At 41.5% G+C, this 16,374-nt stretch overlaps 1 protein-coding gene across 2 annotated transcripts in view; it reads left to right on the forward strand.

Annotated features, from left to right (window-relative positions):
* Positions 1-265: 265 nt before the first annotated feature.
* LOC105883440 (interferon-induced very large GTPase 1-like) overlaps positions 266-16,374 on the forward strand; it is a 34,145-nt gene continuing 18,036 nt past the window's right edge. The window contains exon 1 of one of the 2 annotated variants that reach the window (XM_076002218.1): positions 266-481. The gene's annotated coding sequence lies outside the window, so the exon portion shown is untranslated. The remainder of the gene's footprint in view (positions 482-16,374) is intronic. The other variant, XM_012786510.3, reaches the window with a different exon arrangement.

Raw genomic sequence — 16,374 nt, forward strand, 5'->3', positions numbered from 1 at the left:
CTGGGCTCAAGCGATCCTTCTGCCTCAGGCTGCCGAGTAGCTGGGACTACAGGCATGCGCCACTATGCCCGACTAATTTTTTCTATATATATCAGATGGCCAATTATGTTCTTTCTATTTATAGTAGAGATGGGGTCTCGCTCTTGCTCAGGCTGGTTTCGAACTCCTGACCTTGAGCGATCTGCCCACCTCAGCCTCCCAGAGTGCTAGGATTACTGGCGTGAGCTACTGAGCCCAGCCAACAGGCTTCCTTTCAATCAGCTGATTTTTTTAAAAAAGGAGAGAAAAAAAAAAGACAAAAGTGAAACCAGTTTTCTGCTTCCTGCTTTGACTGCCAATTCGGTTCTCTCTCACACATACTAAGCCAAAGCCTGGGCCGGAGCTGTGAGTCAGCAGCTGACCAGTCTCAGAGAAAGATCCTACTCCCCAAGCAGATCTCTCCACAGCAATCTGAAGACGGGAACTCAGCCTTAGGACACAGGTAGGTGAAGGAAAACTTGGGAAATGGAGAAGACAGAGAGATAATATAACAAACCCAGAAACTAAAACAGACTGATATAAATAGTCATAGGAAGCAGTCAGACAAGGTATTAAGACATGCTGAGAACACAAATATTGAAAGGTTGACTGAGCCAAAGGACAGATTTCACACTCAAGCTTTGTGGCAGCAACAAGGCTGGTTTATTCTCCATGGTGCCAGTGGGCTGAATCCAAAAAGAAAGTCAGCACAGAAGGGGGTTTTGTGAGACTTTTTATAAACAAGGATAACTGATCACCTCTCACCTGCCCCGTTCACTTCTTTGTTTCTGGGCCAACTCCTGATCCCTATTGTTGTTGTGTTCAGGCAGGTGAAGAATTGCTTCCTGCTATATCCAGTTCTTGTATGGCAGGACAGTGGATGGGCATGGGGACAGAAATATCCAAACTCTGAAGTATTTGAAAGAAGTTTATTCTGAGCAAAATTTGAGGACCATGACCCGGAGCCACTCCCAAGAACCCTTGGGCAAGAGGACTCCATGTGGTTAGTTTACAGTTTGGCTTCATACGTTTCATGGAGACAAGGTTTATAGGTAAAGTCATAAATTAATACATGGGAGGCATACATTGGTTTGGCCCCAAAATTGGGCCATCTTGAGGGGGGGGGGCTTACAGGTTATAGGTGGGTTTAAAGATTCTTTGGCTTGTAATTGGTTAAAGACATGAAGCTTTGTTTAAAGGCTTCGAATGTTTCAACATAAGGAGCTATTAACAGAGATAAGTCACTGGACATAGATTTGTTCTATAAATTGAGGAGCTGTAGGTTTGTCTTGCATGCCCCTAGGCCTGTTAATGGTTTACAAAGAATGTCCCCAAGAAGGGAGGGGAGCATAAAGCATGTCTGACCTTCTTCCTCCTGGCAGGCAATTTAGTTTTAGGATATTCCTTTGGCCGCGAGGGCGTCCATTTAGTCAGCCCATAGGGGGGTGAGCCTTAAAATTTTATTTTAATTCACAGGCAGAACAGCTGTTTGTAATAAATTCTTTTTCAAACAACCAACTCCTACAACTCTTTTGTCCCAGTCACATCCATCCTTCAGCTCTGCCCTCCTTCTTGTCGGGAGAGCTAGGGCGGGATAACCTTCTTCTCTACCAGAGAGGGAGGAGGATGGAATGCTGGCTGCTGCTCTCTGTTAGATCTACAATGTCCAGGGATTCTCCAGACTCCTGCAGCTATTATTTTACAAGCCTAAGTTTTGTGCTAACCACATTCTGTCCTATATATACTTTTCAGGTTCTCACCTGGAACAAACCTAACAAATATGAATGTGGTATCATCATTGTTCCAAAAAATGGCTGTAATCTGGGAGAAGATGGAGTTGTCAACGGAAAAAAGCCAAACTCTGTAAAATAATTTTAAAGAGATTTATTCTGAGCCAAATTTGAGGACCATGACCGGGAGCCACTGCCAAGAGGCCTTGGGCAAGTGGACTCGCTGTGGCTGGGTTACAGTTCAGTTTTATACATTTTCAGAGAGACAGTGGTTACAGGCAAAGTCACAAATCAATACATGAGAGGCATACATTGGTTTGGCCCAAAAAGGTGGGACTTCTCCAAGCGAAGGCTTACAGGTTATAGGTGAGTTTAAAGATTCTTTGGCTGGCAATTTGCTGAGAGAGTTAGACTTTATCTAGAAGACCAGAAAGGATATGCTTACTTTAAGATAAGGGTATGAGCACTCTGGGAGGTCCAGACAGGAGGACATTTTAAATTTACAATAGGCGCCTGCTAGGATGCTTGAGTTAAGATATTTTGAATTTATGATAGGCATTTGTTAGGATGTTTGAGTTAAGACAGGGGCTTCTTACCTTTTAGGTGATGTTAATGCCATACCAGAATCAGGTTGGGAAGTAAACCACCGCTTTATTTGGTTAACAAAAGCCACTTAGTAGGAATTTACTGTTTGTCAGCCTGACCCAGCTGGCCTCCTTAGGAAAGAGTTTTTAGCAAAAGAAAAAGATCAGAGTTCAGTCCTCAGAGTACATAATCTAAACAGACAAGAAACGATTTGGCAATTTGTACTTGTTAGTGTGGAAAGGACAGTAGGTGTTCATAGCCTGGGTGGAGAATGATTACTCATGCAGAAATTAAGATATAGGGGTTAAAAAGGGTTTATTTTGTCCTTATAGAGGAGGGGGGAGAGAGAGATGGAGAGAAAGAGGGACAAAGAGAAAGAGAAAAGGCAAACGGGGAAATAGAGCAAGGACCTGAGTAGCATCCCAAAGAGGAGAAGACCAAGTTGCAGCAAATAGATAACAAAAACTGCAAGGATGTCAAAGTCCCAGAGTTGATTTCCTGCATTTCTTTGGAGAAAAGATTATCACAGGAGATGTGATTCTGTGCTTAAGATATGGTTGAGGCCATAGTTCATATTCTGCTGTTGAAAATGAACTGTCTTAAAAGTTAGATTAGGTCTGAATTTGGTTTTGTATTAATGTTATTAGATAGTGGAGAACATAGGGTCCAGAAATGAGAGTTAAAAGTAGGGCCACTAGGGGCATTAGTCTAAGATCACACGTTGGAAGAAGAGTTAACAGATTTGAGTTGAGAAGGTAGAGGGACGGTAGGCAGATAGAAATGTAATAGAGTGCCCATAGTGGGGGATGGAAAGCAAGATTCTTATTATCAGGGTTTTCAGCATGGGCAAAGGACAAATCACCCACAATATAAGTTGGGCTGTGGCAGTATTTACAGATTGATACAAGAAGTATAAAGAGAAGGCGAAGGGCAATAATGAGTCATACATACCACAGCATATTATTGGAGCCTGGCGTCCATGATGGCCTGGACTTTCAGGGGGTTTGTTGTGGCTAGAAGCAGGTTTTGGAGGGTCTGTAGCTTTGAGTCCAAAGAGATGACACTAGGACAGGATTTGAAGCACAGCTGTAGTAGTGGAAGCAATGATAATTATTTATCTTTACAAGTTGAAGGGGACCCAGTTTGTCCTGGGTCCTGGGAAAGTTCTTGAGGAAAATTTAGTCTCTAGCCTGTAAGTGCTGCAGTCCCTTTCAGAAGTTGTCCAGTGAGTTTTACTGTCAGATGGGGATAAAGAAAGACTACAAGGGAACCAAATGCTTACTAGTTTCATCCCTTGAAAATGGCCCTTACAGCAGTGAATAAGGTTGGGCCAGGCAGAATTTAACAGTTTAAATTCTGGGGCTAGTAGATAAACTTTGTTATTTATTTAATATAGTTTAATATACCAGCAAGCTTAATAAATTTTTTTGGACTTCTGGTGTCTCTATTCTTAAAAGCTAGTTTGAGATTAAAAATAAACTTAGAATATTTTTTCTTGGAAAACCTGTCAAACATAATAAGTCTAAAATATTTGTTTAAATAAAATCACAGGTCACTTATAAAATAATGGCTTTTATTTCCCCAACAGTGTTAATCTTTGGAAGACTGAAAAGGCAAAGGCAATGTAAAAGCTATATTGGTGTAAACTTCTGCCCTCAAAGTTTAGTTCCATTCCAGTTAGTCAGAAACCCAACAAAGAAAATACGGGGATTATTTTGACAAAGCATAAAATTTTTGCTTCTTTTAGGCCAGTTACTGGAAAAGTAAAGAAAAACCTTCTATAGTGAGATAGTTTTAATTACAACTAAAACTTGTTATAGAATCAAAATGAGTATTCATGTAATTTTATGAGGAGTGAATTAATATTTTAGGAAAACTTTGTTTTCACCAAAGTTTTTTTAAAAATTATAGACAACTGGATCACATATAAAATTTCTTCATAAATTTTCTTTGATAAACTTTATCCCAACTTTCACATACCATCTACAAAACATGTCTAAAACTTTCTGTTATGTTCTAACTTTCCCTTTACCTAAATAATTAGTCACTTTAGGACAAAAATATTATATAAGATCCTTTTTTTGGAATATTGTTCTTCTTTTGTTTAAGCTTTCTTACCAAAAATATAGTTCCACACTCATTGTCTCTTTTTCATACTCATAAGTTATTTTCCATTCTGTTTTCAATAAAATATTTAATGTAAGTGCTTACTTGTTCTTTAAGCCAATTAATTAGAGCTCTTTTGTATATTTTGGTAGTGAAACATTACATGCATAAAACATATATGGATGCACAAAACATATATGGACACACAAACATATAGACACATAGATATTTTTAGGTGAAACAACATGTAAAGTTTTACAGTTTGAAAGTTCAGAGAATACCAAGGAAAGGAAAAAGTTACATGTAAAGTTCCAGTTAAGCGTTTTTCAGAAGTCAGAGAAAAGAAGCCATAAGATCTTTTCCTAGTGGGAAAGCTGCTGTCCTCCATGAAGATTTTCTGGCTATAGAATTATTGGTTGGCAATAGTTGGTTCCCATGCCCTTACCCCCAGCACTTACATATGTTGTCCCACTGGCTCCTGGCTTAAATGGCTTCTGGTAAGAAGTCTAGTGTCAAATGAATCATAGCTCCTTTGTGTGTTATTTATTTCTTTTCTTCTGCTGCTTTTGGAATCCTCTCTTTGTCCTTCATCTTTGAGTGCTTATTATGTGCCTTTGGATAACATTAATTGGGTTGAATGTGTTTGGTGATCCCTGATCTTCCCGTACTTGGATATCTACATCATTCTACAGGTTTGGAAAGGTTTTTTTATTACAATATTTGCTTGAATAAGCATTTTACACTTGCTGTTTTTTAACCTCCTCTGAATGCAAATAAGTCTTAGATTTGCTCTTTGAGGTCATTTTTTATATCTTATAGGCATTCTTAATTCCCTTTCATCCTTTTTCTTTTCTCTCCTGTCTATTTAATTGGGTAGGTATCTCATTGTGGGTTTTAATTTGCATTTACCTGCCGATTAGTGATGTTATGCATTTTTTTCATATTTTTTAGTCACTTATATCTTCCTCTAAGAGATGCCCTTTCATGTCATTTGCCCACATTTTAATGGGGTTTTTTTCTCTTGATAAGTTGCTTGAGTTCCTTGTAGATACTGCACATTAGTTATTTGTCAAACTCACAGTTTGCAAATATTTTCTCCCATTCTGTAGGTTGTCCACTTGCTCTGTTGATTATTTCTTTTACTGTGCAGAGATTTTAGCTCAATTAAGTTTCTTTTATCTATTTTTGTTTTTATTACATTAGGTTTTAGAGTCTTAATTATAAATTCTTTGCCTAGGCCTATGTCCAGAAGAGTTGTTCCTAGGTAGTCTTCTAGGATTTTTATTGTTTCTGGCCTTACATTTAAGTCTTTAATCCATCCTGAGTTAATTTTTGTATATGGTAAGAGATGGGGATCCAGTTTCATTCTTCAACATGTGGCTATCCAAGTTTCTCAGCTGTTAGAGCCGGAAACCGCAGGGCCGAGGGACAGAGAGACAGAGTCACCGAGGCTATAATTATCAAAAGGAGTTTTATTGTCTAGCTCAAGCTAGGGTCTAAGCCCCTAGAGCGCCAGCACAGTGGCCTCTTCTTTGGGTAGGGTCATTCCTGCCCCCCCCCCCCGTGTGCCAGTAACATCTGACCCCCACAGCGATTGGTGGGCTTCTACTGATCATGCATCTGCTCCCCACAACGATTGGTGGGCTTCTGCTGATCACGCATCTGCCCAGTCTCTTACTTTATCCTGCCCCTGATAGGCTCTAACCTGTTCCGGGTCCTAGCTGAGAGACTCTGGTTTTAGTATTTTTTGTCTTTTCTTTTTGAATCTCATAATGCCCTACAGTTAGCAAATAAGTAGCAAATAGAAGCTGAAAAATAGCTGTTAGCCTAATAGCCTAGCATCTTATATTTTCTCCTGTCTCTTGGTTTTTATGAGCATTTTTGCTCGTGTTTTGGGTCTTTTGTTTTTTTTTATTTTTAAACTGTTTTCTTTAAGACTCAACCTTTGGTACTGCTGCTGCAGTACCATTAACTGCACAGTATTTATTTGCTCCTTTATGAAGGTGACTAACCTGTTTAGAATATATGGTCTAAAGGTGAGGATGAGCATGAACACTATTAAAGGTCTTAATAAGGTAGATAGCAAGGGTAGTTAGCCACGGAGAACTGTTGAACGACAACTTAAACCATCTTTGTTGTTGCTCACTCTCTCGTTTTTGCTGTTTAACTTTCTCTCTGACCTTTGCCATGGACTCTCTAACTACCCCAGTATGGTCTGCATAGAAGCAGCACTCTTCTCTTAGGGCTGTACATAGTCCCCCTGCTGGAGGAATATTAAATCTAGCCCCCTTTGGTTCTGCAGCACTACTTTGGACAGCGAAGTTAGGGATTTTTTTTTAAACTGGGAGATGGATTATTTATTTTGGCTACATTTTGATCTATAGCGGCCCTTAAGCTGTTCAATCTCCTGTGTTACATTGCCAACGATGAGATATCTGTTTTTGCCCCTATTGCCCCCAGGCCAAAAAGAGTAGCTAGGGTTATGGCTGTGAAAGGCTTTTTTTCTTAGCTAACTTGGCATCTTCTGTGCCTTTTGTGTATGCATCATATATTGTATTTTTTTGGTGGTAAATAACCTTAGGGAATGCTAGTTCCATAATGCAGTATTCTTCTGATTTATCAAAAACAGACAGGCTAAGACATGGAGTCAGACCTGTTTTAGAGCAAATCTACCATCCATTGAGCGTCGGAACTATCTATTTTGCTCTTTTAGTCTGGTTTGCAGCCGGGTGGATTTTGGCACCTGCGCATGACTAGAGGGCACCTTTTTTATGCAGGTTTTATTGTCAGAGACTGCCTGAAGTGTTAGCCCCGGGCCTTTACAGTCTCATGTACTGGACTGGGGGGGTCTCTTCTGCTGAACGGTTAAAGGGGGCAGCTACCCCTACTGCTTTATAAAAAGGGAGTCTAATATTATAACATAACCAGCAGGCTTCTGTGTCATTGGGGTCAGTATGGTTTAATGCCTCATATGCTGCAGTCAGCATCTTCTACAAGGAATTTCTTGGGCTTTTTTCTATTTGTTGGTTTATAGGGGACTGAATAGCTAAGGAAACTTTTGTGGATGTATTATTTTTAGGGCTTGTGGTAGGCTGCCCTAAGTCTGCTCTTGCTTTTTTCCCCAGCACCTGGTTGGGTCTTACTGCTACTTGGGGAACAGGGCTAACCTTAAACTTAATCTGAAGCTTAGTGCCATGATATGGTCATTGGTAGAGATGAATTCTCTAGTATAATTTAGCGGCCTACCGAGACTCTTTTTTTCTGGCTTTAGTGAATGTTACCCTTACTAGGGTGCAGTTGGTTTGGTAAGTATTGTCGTTGGACTTATTTGGTCTTTTTTTTTTAACTGCCATATGTGCAAGGAGGCATCCCTGGCCACACAAAAGACATGTCAATGAGCCCTGGGTTTATTGATTATTTTTAGTTGCTGTCGTTAGTATCAACACAACTCTATTTAGCACAGTACAAGCTTTTTATACCACCACAAACATAAGCCTAAAATACTTAAGCTGCTAAAAGCCATTTTATTGCCAAAAGCAGTGGCAGTAGTCCACATTCCAGGACACCAGAAGGGGGACTCTCTTGAAGTCCGAGGCAACCAGGCTGCAGACGCTGAGCCAAAAAGGGCTGCGGAGAAACCCACACTAACGGATGTTCTATATTTGAGCCCCCCTGAGTGGTATGGAAAGCGAGGTACTTCACCTGTCGCCTGCAGATCTGTGCCTTTTTCCAGGAGACTTTGTATATTTTGTCAGTGAGCAATTGGAGTAGGAACCAGGTCCCCTGTTGGCATTCTCCTCTGGTTGGGCTTGCTAGAAGAAGGTTATCAATGTACTGTAGAAGTGTGAAGCAGTTTCTTCTTGTGGAAAGGAGATAAGGTTAGTGGCTAGACCTTCCCCGAATAGAGTTGGTGAATTTTTAAATCCCTGTAGTAGTCATGTCCAGGTCAGCTGGGTTTCCCTTCTAGTCTGAGGATCCTCCCACTTGAAGGCGAACAGAGGCTAGCTCTTCAGTGCGAGCCACATGCAGAAGAAAGCATCCTTTAAGTCCAGGCAGGAGAACCAGGAAGCATCAGGAGAATGAGGCCCATGAGGATCTATGGATTCAGTACCACAGGGTGGAAACTCACCTAGCCTCATTAATCAGTTGCAGGTATTGGATGGGCCAGTATCACCTCCATTGGGCTTTTTCACTGGCAGGAGGGAGAGTTCCACAGGGATTGGCACTCCACCAAAATCCCCTCCCGCTTAAGCCTATTGATGTGTTCCTGAATTCCCTCTCAAGCCTCCTTGGGGATGGGGTACTGTCGTCTCCTGGTAGGTTGGGCTCCCGGGTTCATCTCGATCAGCAGAGGTGCATATTTGTGTGCAAGACTGGGGGGGTGGGAGAGGCTGTCCTCTACCCAAATGAACGGAAAATCCTGCCAGAAGTCAGGCGGGTTCTGTTCCTCTTTGGCCTTGTTATGTAGCTTCCATTCCAATTCCCAGGACAGGATGACCACCATTATGAGAGTCTCTGGGGCGCCAAGCGTGAGGCTCACGATCCCTTTAGGGTGGAAGGTAATCGCGGCTTACAGTGTGCTCAGGAGATCTCGACTTAGGAGGGGAATGGGGCAGTCCGGTATGTATAGGAATTCATGTCTTATCTGGTGGCCTGCCATAGGGCATATTCAGGATTGGCAGAAGGGTCAAGCTACGGTAGTTCCTGTGGCTCTCACAATGGTGATTTCCCACTTTAAAGGGGAGCCACTGGAGTTGTTACCACTAAGTGTTCTGCCCCAGTGTCCACCATGAACGTTATTGGTCAGTCCCCCACTTCCATTACAACCACAGGCTCCTGGGGGCCAAGAGTCTGGGAACCCAGTGGGTCCTATCCCAAGTTGACCCCAGTGAGAACGATGAGGTCCTGGGTCTCTGGCTTCTGCTGGAAGCCCCTGGGCTGGTTCCTGTTTGGCGGTGGGTGGTTTCTTTTGTTGTTTCACGCTTCCAGTGACCCTACAATAGGTGCACTAGTCAGGCTTCAGGGTCCCCTGTCTCCTGGGTCCTCCTTCCCGTAGCAGGCCAAGTCTCTTGGCTAGGTCAGGTCTTCCGAGGGCAGAATCCAGGAGAGCAGCGCTCTGTTTCATTTTCTTGTCATTCTCCCTTTGGGGAGTCCGGTCTCAATTAACATAGACCTTCTGGGCCACTTTGATCAGCTGCATGATGTTCATTCTTACAAACCCATCACGTTTCTGGAGTTTCCGTCAGATGTCAGTATGGGACTGCCCAACAAATGTGGCATTCACCATCCACTGATTTTTGGCCGCCTCTGGGTCAAAGAGTGTGTAGACTCGGTAGGCCTCACAAAGGTGCTCATAGAATTCGCTTGGTGATTCCTCCAGCTTCTGGGTGATCAGAGCGACTTTGTTCCTGTTGGTTGGTTTTCTGCCTCCCTCATGGACCCCATGGAGGAGAGCTTCCCTATACCTTCTGTGTGCCTCTCATCCGCTGGGGTAGTTGAAATCTCAATACGGGTTGGTCTCGGGTGCTGCTCTCTATGCCCACTGTCCAAGGTACCTGCTGGAGCCTGGTCCTGGAGCCACCTCTGCATCCCAGCTATAATCCAGCATCATTCTTCCATTTTAAAAAGGGTTGAAAGGAGCTGGCGGCAGTCTTCCCAAGTGGGATGGTGGATCTGAAAGGTAGATTCCAGGAGGTCAACGAGGGCCTGAGGTTTCTCAGAGTATGGCAGGGTGTGGTGCTTCCAGTTCAGGTCAGTGGTGGACAAGGGCTGGTAGTATAGGACTGGCTGACCTGGCTGAATGGACCCATCGTCTGTTACCTGCATCGGACCTCGCACCTCATACAGGGACATCTGGAGGGCTGAAGTTGGGGCCTGAGCTGACTGTAGCTGGCGAGAGATAGGAGCATCAGCACCCAGTTAGTCTGGAACTGGCGGGGGGGGGAGACTGGCAGTGGCGGGGTGTCTGGTGGATTCAGGTTTACTTCAGGAGGTGTCACAGTAGTGTTGTAGGGTGGTGGTGGTGGATCCTCTTCAGGAGCTTCCTGATAGATGGGTTTGGACACTTTGGAGTCTCTGGTCCTTTGGGCCACAAAAATCCTGCTCTGTCCCTTATTAACACAGAACCAGACCCAAGGGAGCATGGTCTGAGCAATCTCTAGCCATGAGTCTATGTAAGGGAATTGGTCGGGGTGGTGGGAGTCCCAGTCACAATTTTACAAACTACTCGCACTGTGGGGAGGTCTAAGGTACCTGTTGTTGGCCAGTCAACCCTGAATGTGAGCCATTTGCATTCACAGAGGGTCCTAAGTCTCCTGGAGCTCAGTGTGATGCCATAGTCTCCTGTGAAACTCTTCTTTAAGTTCCCTTACATGCATTTAAGGACTGTAGGCTTAGATTCTATGCTACCCATCCTAGTCCCTTGAATGGTGTCACAACTTAATAGAAAAGGGAGGGGTTTCTCTCAGGTGTTAACCTGGCTGCATCTGCCATGGAAACTTATGTGCATATTGGTGAAGATGTACCCAAATAAAGCCTAGGCCTGGTCACTCCCTTTAGGGGAGTGAATCACCGTTGTGCTGTAGGACCTCACCACAGAACCGCAAGAGAGGACCCACTCAAGTTCCCTAGCTGTAGCCGTAGAACCACAGTCACTCTTCACTCACTCATTCAGACAGGCAGAGGTTACACATTCCCACCCTGGGAATTCCCTGCACTCAGGAGGTGATCAAGCTCCTCTTCCAACATCTGACGGGCCTGACTCACACAGGTCCCGGGACACTACCTGGTCTGATGCCTCCAGACCTGATTTGACTTATCCGTCCCTCCAGCCTGTCCGGGTGAGTTCCGGACCCCACAAATGACGGGAGCTCCTGAGAAGCAAAGATATTCTGCAAAATGGCTGTTGGTGCCAGTTTGATTCTGTCGCTGATGTCCCGCCGGTCACTGCACCTGTCCCCAAACCAGTAGCTTTAAGGGTCTAGCACAGTCAGTTTTCCCGGTCAGGGAACCAAAATATTAGAGTAAGTGTTACAGCAGGTGGTCCTGAGGACAAACCAAGCGGCACACGGAGAGTGGGAGAATCAAAGTTTATTCTCTGGCGGGCTCAGAGGGGTTTTGCCAACAAATTCTGAGCCCCATCTATCTGATTTTTTCCACTTTTATTAATTTAGGATGGTCAAAGGGGTGGAATATCAGGTGACTAATGCCTGCCAGGTAATAGGTTAGTATTATGTTGATGCACCAGGTAATAGGTTCAATGTTATGCTGATATGGTTCTTCCATGAGGGGTGAGGGTCTCTGGTGGCTGATGCACCGCAAGTAATAGATGGGGGTTTTCCTGAACAGTATGTCTATGGTTTTATTTCTGGGTAGTTCTCTATACTGTTCCATTGATCTATGTGTCAACTTTTATTCCAGTACCATACGGTTTGGGTTACTATTGCCTTATAGTATAATTTGAAGTCACGTAATGTGGTGCCTCCAGTTTTGTTCTTTTGCTTGGGATTGCTTTGGTTATTTGTGTTATTTTTCATTCCATATGAATTTTAGAATAGTTTTTTTCTGATTCTGTGAGAAATGGAATTTGTATTTTAATAGGAATTGCATTAAATCTGCAGATTACTTTGGAAATTATGGCCATTTTAACAATATTGATTCTTGAGCATGAGCATGATTGAGCAATATTGATCCATGAGCATGGGATATTTTTCCATTTGTAGCATCTATGATAGCTTTTAGCAACGATTTGTAGTTCTCCTTCTGGAGATATTTTACCTCCTTGGTTAAATGTATTCCCAGGTATATTTTTTTTGCAGCTATTGTAAATGAGATTGAGTTCTTGATTTTGCTTCTCAACTTGGTCATTGTTGGTGTATAGAAATGCTATTGATTTTTGTGAATTAATTTTATATCCTAAGACTTTTGCTGAATTCATTTGTCAAATCTAGAATTTCTTTTAGAGGAGTCCTTAGGGTTTTGTAGGTATAAAAATCATATCATCAGTAAATAGAAATAATGTAATTTCTTCTTTTTCAATTTGGATGACTTTTATTTCTTTTCCTTGCCTAATCGCTCTGGCTAGGACTTACAGTAGTACTATGTTGATTAGAAGTGATGAAAGTGGGCATCCTTGCCTTGTTTGCATTCTCAGGGAGAATGCTTTCAACTTTTCCCCATTCAATATGATGTTGGCTGTAGGGTTTTTATATGCAGCATTTATTATTTTGAGGTATGTTTCTTCTATGCCAAGTCTCTTGAGGGTTTTCAGCATGAAGTGATGCTGTATTTTGTCAAATTGTTTTTCTGCATCTATTGAGATGATCATTTGGTTTGTGTTTTTAATTTGATTTATGTGGTGAATCACATTTATTGACTTCCATATGTTGAACCATCCTTGCATCTCTAGGATAAAACCACTGGATCATAGTGTAGTATCCTTTTGATGTGCCGTTGGATTCAGTTTACTAAGTATTTTCTTGCATATTTTTACATCTAAGTTCATCAATGATTTTGGTCTGTAGTTTCATTTTTTTGTACATCTTTTCCCGGCTTTGGTGTAGGGGTGATACTGGCATCATAGAATGAGTTAGGGAGTATTCCAGCCTTCTTAGTCTTTTGGAACACTTCTGATAGGAATGGAAACAGTTCTTTGTGCATCTGGTAGAATTCAGCTGCAAATCCATCTGGGCCTGACTATATATATATATATATATATATATATATATATATATAAAAATATATGATATATATGTATATATAAAAATATAATATATATTATATATAAATATATAATATATATTTATATAAATAAATATATTTATTTAAATATATTTAAATATACTTAATAAATATATTTATAATATTTAATATTATATAATTAAATATATGATATTTATAATATTTATTAAATATATTTAATAAACAAATAAATATTAAATATATTTAAATATATATTTATATATCATATAAATATATATTTATATATCATATAAATATATATTTATATATCATATAAATATATATTTATATATCATATAAATATATATTTATATATGTAATTCTCCTATTCTGTAAAAGGTAACAAAATATACAGAACAAAACTTTCCCTTTTAAAACTAATGTTCCAAGCCCACGTTATCACTTATAAACACTACACTCTAGAGCTGATCATTAATTAGGTTTAAGTCCAACAATTTATTCTTCTGTTAAGCAAAACTCAAGAAACATTTGTAAAAGTTTGTCCAAGCATGTCCTCCTGCAGAGCTCACGCGCTGTGCACACTGGCTCTGCCACCCCCGACACAGGCTGATGGAGGAGGGAAATAATTTGTGTGTGTGAGTGCTTCACATGCAATCTTAAATATATAAAGATGGATCCTTCATAGAAATCAAAAAATCAATTTGAATTCATTTCAAATACAGAAAAAGTATGGCACAGATTTAAGCCACGATGTGGTTTTCTTTAATGATACTGGATCTTGTATCACACAGGCCAGCGTGAAGTTTGTTACCCATACTTCATAGGCACTTTCCTTAATTTGAGGAGTCCTACTCGAAGCACAATACAGAAAGTCATTCAATAATAATCATAAAAATCAGGCCTGCTTGGCACTATGATACAATTGTAGAAAATACACCAGGGAAGCTTCCCCTGGATCCCAGCTCAGAATATTTCTGCCAGGATAAATGCTTTCTTTTTAAAAGAGGTGGGATGTGATAGAGGGGGTCCGCTAGATTTGCAGTACTAAAGATACAAACATGACAAGGCTGGCAGTGGCCCTCAAAGCAGCGTGCTGTGAAGTGCCCCACTGCCCTTGGTCCTGGCCGTTACATGGGCCTGACCTTTTATGTTGTTTTTCTTGGGAGATTTTTTATTACAGATTCAACCTTGCTACTTACTATTGATCTATTCAAGAGTTTATTTCTTCCTGGTTCAATGTTGGGAGATTGTATGTTTTCAGGAATTCATTTATTTCCTCTGGATTTCTAATTAATGGTTTGTGAGCAGACAGTCTCTGATGATATTTTGTATTTCTCTGGTCTAAGTTGTAATGTCTGCTTTTTCATTTCTGATGGTGATTTTTTGGATCTTCTCTCCTCTTACCCTGGTTAGTCTAACTAGGGATCATCAATTTTGGTTTACTTTTTGAAAAACCAACTTTTCATTTTGTTAATCCTTTGTGTTTTTGTCTCTATTTCATTTAGTTCTGCACTGATCTTTCCTATTTCTTTTCTTCTGCTAACTGTGCATATGATATATTCTTGTTTTTTGAGTTACTCGAGGTGCAACGTTAGTTGTTAATTTGTGATCTTTCTTCTTTTTTGGCATTTAATGCTATAAAATTGTCTCTTAACAGTTAACAATGGCCTCTTAACCGTTTTAAAGGAGACTAGCATGGATAGAAGGGAAAGAGATGCTTTTCATCAAGGCAATGGAAGAATGACCCCAAATCATTTCAAGATTATGGGTGCTACTCCTTTCATCACAGGCCCAGAGTGCCAAGGCCTGGGAAACAGAACAATGTCAAAAGAGGGGCCTCGGCATTTGCTGCCCTGTGCTGCCTCAAGTCTCTGCTCCCACATTCTAGTACAGTGTTCCTCAGTCATCCCAGCTGTGGCTCAAGCAGGCCCAGGTGGGGCTTAGACAGTTGATCTGAGAAGTACAGGCTGTTAACCTAGGCAGCATCCACACAGTGCCGATTCTACAGGCGCTCAGAGTGCAAGACCTTCAGAGGCATAGCTACCTCCACCTAGATGTTAAAATATGCCCTGAAGAGCCTCAGGACCCAGGCAGTGAACTGCCACTGGGGCAGGGCCACACAGAGAGACCCCACTAGGGCAATGCCTAGTCGAACCAGGGGAGTGGGATCAATGCAGACAGTCTCCACTAGGGCAATGCCCAGAGAACCCATAGGGACAGGACTACCACAGAGTCTCTCACTAGGGCAATGCCCAGCAGAACCATGTGGACAGAGGCGCCCCTGAGACTCCAAAATTATAGAGCCTGCAGAGTGCAATTCCAGCCTGAGAGAGCTGCAGGCACCCAACTTCAATCTCTGAGAGTTTCTGTGTGGGCTGCACCTAGCAAAGCCAGGGGGGCCCTCCAGGCATTTAGGGGCTCAACCCCCACCTAGTATGTCTAGAAGGTAGGGTATGGATTCAAAGAACATTATTCTCAAGGCTCAAGGTTTAATGTTGTTTGTTTTATTGGATTTTGGACTTCCTTGGAACCTGTGTTACCCCTTTCATCTTGTCTATTGCTCACTTTTGGAATGGGGTTGTCGATATTTTGCATGTCCCACCAATGGGACGCTACCCTTCTGAATGATCAGTGCCTTATAAAAGAGCTGGAGGGAATAGATCTATTTTTGGTCTTTTGCCTCTCTGCCTTCTGCCAGGTAGGGATGCCTCAACAAAATACCATCTTTGAAGCAGAGATCAGGCCCTCATGAGACACTGAACCTACTGGTGCCTTGATCTTGAATTTGCCATCCTCTAGAATTGTGAGCAATAAGGTTCTATTATTTATAAATTATCGAGTATTGGATATTTTGTGGTAGCAGAACAAATGGACTATGACAGTTGCATAATCAAGCATTTTTATTATTTCATTCTCCTTCTGTTAGTTTCGCAGTTATACATTTTTTTTATTATTCTATTTAGAGGCTACATTATAAATTGCAGCATGCATTCTTGACTTTAAAAGGTTACAAAAGTCAATTTTTGGGGGACAGAGTCTCTCTCTTGCCTAGGTTACAGTGCCATGGCATCAACCTAGCTCACAGCAACCTAAAACTACTGGGCTCAAGCGATCCTCCTGCCTCAGCCTCCCAGGTAGCTGGGACTATAGGCATGTGCCACCGTGCATGGCTAATTTTTTCTTCTATTTTTTATAGTAGTTTGACTAATTTCTTTCTATTTATTGTTTTTTTTAA

This window comes from Microcebus murinus, chromosome 4, assembly GCF_040939455.1.
Source record: "Microcebus murinus isolate Inina chromosome 4, M.murinus_Inina_mat1.0, whole genome shotgun sequence".
NCBI lineage: Eukaryota > Metazoa > Chordata > Mammalia > Primates > Cheirogaleidae > Microcebus > Microcebus murinus.